The 2250-nt window shown below is 36.2% G+C and overlaps 1 non-coding gene across 1 annotated transcript; it reads right to left on the reverse strand.

The window, feature by feature from the left end:
- Positions 1-793: 793 nt before the first annotated feature.
- Positions 794-900, reverse strand: LOC130964578 (small nucleolar RNA R71). Its single transcript, XR_009080666.1, has one exon. It is a non-coding gene; the product is annotated as a small nucleolar RNA R71 (small nucleolar RNA).
- Between the last annotated feature and the right edge of the window lie 1350 nt (positions 901-2250).

Genomic DNA, 2250 nt, shown 5'->3' on the forward strand with positions numbered 1-2250 from the left:
AGCACTAATATTTTTCCTTAATTTCTGAAATTAAGTTTGGTGTTACCTAGTTAATTTTATTTTAACTTTCGTGTTTATTTTCCCTGTTAATTTTCAAATTTTTTTTTTGTCTAATTTCAGTTATCATTTTTGAATTTTCTTTTTATTTTATTTAATTAGTATTTTTATTTTATCTCTTTACACAGGTTATCTCACTGGGAATTCTCTGCACTCTGACGTAGAGAGTTCCATCTTTTCTTATTTTTTGTCTGTTTATGAGTAGGAACAGGGACAAGAAACTTCTGTTAGATTTTGATCCTGAACCTGAAAGGACTTTTAGTGGCGTTTGCAACAAGCAAGACTTTATAAGGCTGCAGAGTTCACTATGTATCATAATAATGCTGCTAATGCCAATATGGCAAATCCGAATGGGAATGAGAAACTTAGGATAGTGCTTGGCTCTTACACTGCTCCTACTGCAGATTTTTATGGAAAAAGCATTGTGGTGCCTCCTATAGCTGCAAACAACTTTGAGTTGAAGCCACAACTGGTCACTCTGGTGCAACAAAACTATCATTATCATGGCCTTTCCCAAGAAGACCCAAATCAATTTATTTCTAATTTTCTGCAGATTTGTGATACTGTGAAGACAAATGGAGTGAACCCTGAGGTGTACAAACTCATGCTCTTCCCATTTGCTCTGAGGGATAGAACAAAGCTGTGGCTAGATTCTCAACCCAAGGAGAGTCTGGATACTTGGGACAAGGTTGTTACTAGGTTTTTTACTAATTTTTTCCCACCAAAGAAGCTGACTAAGCTTAGGGTGGAGGTTCAGACCTTTAGATAGAAGGATGGTGAGACCCTCTATGAAGCTTGGGAGAGGTACAAACTACTAACTAGGCAATGCCCTCCAGACATGTTCTCTAAATGGACTCAGTTGGATATCTTTTATGAAGGCTTGGGTGAAATGTCCAAGATGTGTTTGGATAATTTTGCAGGTGGTTCATTGCACATGAAGAAGACACCAGAGGAGACTATTGAGCTTATTGAATTAGTTGCTAGCAATCAATATTTATATTCATCTAACAGGAATCCTGTTAACTCTGAAGCTCCTCAGAGGAAAGGTGTTTTGGAAGTGGAAGCTCTTGATGCCCTTCTTGCTCAGAACAAGTTGTTGTCTCAGCAAATAAATCTAATTACTCAATAATTGAGTGGAATGCAAGTTTCAGCTGTCAACACTCAGAATGCACATCAAGAGGTCCCTTATGACATGACAGGTAATTTTATGCAAAATGAAAATTATGATTATGCTTAATCTTCTTCTGAACAGGTCAATTACATGGGGAGTGCTCTTAAAAATCCCAATAATGATCCTTATTCTAAGACCTACAATCAGGGGTGGAGAAATAACCCAAATTTTGGGTGGAGAGAGTGTAACACCCTAACTACCAAAGCTCACGCTTCCGGCTGTGCAACTCTGATAGCTCGGACATTACGGCGACACTTATACTATTTAATATTAAAATATGAGCCTGTTTAAAAACTTTAAACAGCAAAGCCACTCCCAAAAATACTTAGATCTGATAACATACATTCATAGATACCATACAACTTACAAAAACTCATAAAGAGTACATCCATATATGTATATATATATATATATATATATATATATATATATATATATATATATATTACAAGCATTATCCAATACAATTCATATCCCTCTTACAGAATATCTCAAGATAAAGGCGAGGGTACAATAAATAATAATCTAAAGCATACAGAGCATTTCAACAACAACTAAATAAACCCTTCGTGACTTCTGCGCCCATATCCTGAAAGGGGAAAAATGTAAGGGGGTGAGAACATCATCCTCGAAAGGGTTCTCAATAGAAGGTTTTTGGGAATTACTGTAATATGATACGTGAAGATAAACCGTACCAGTGATTAATAACCGTCTTATGCCTCTTTTCAAAAACAACGGTTTACAATAAAAGTAAAGTCAGAAATCTTTTCTGAAAGAGGAACCGTTCGATTTTCAAAACATCAGAAGCCTTTCAAAAAGGTTTATCTAAACTGAACCAAAATAGCCTTTCATATTTTATTCCAAACCAGAAATACAAAACCGAAATCAACCATCGGTTCATCTCATTCCAACCACGGCTCTAGGCCCAAACAATCCAACCATAAACCAATCACCACAATCCAACAGAGTCCCAGATGCAAACACAGATAGGAAGTTCAAGCACAAACAAGCAGTTACAGCGA

This window comes from Arachis stenosperma, chromosome 2 (assembly GCF_014773155.1).
Source record: "Arachis stenosperma cultivar V10309 chromosome 2, arast.V10309.gnm1.PFL2, whole genome shotgun sequence".
NCBI lineage: Eukaryota > Viridiplantae > Streptophyta > Magnoliopsida > Fabales > Fabaceae > Arachis > Arachis stenosperma.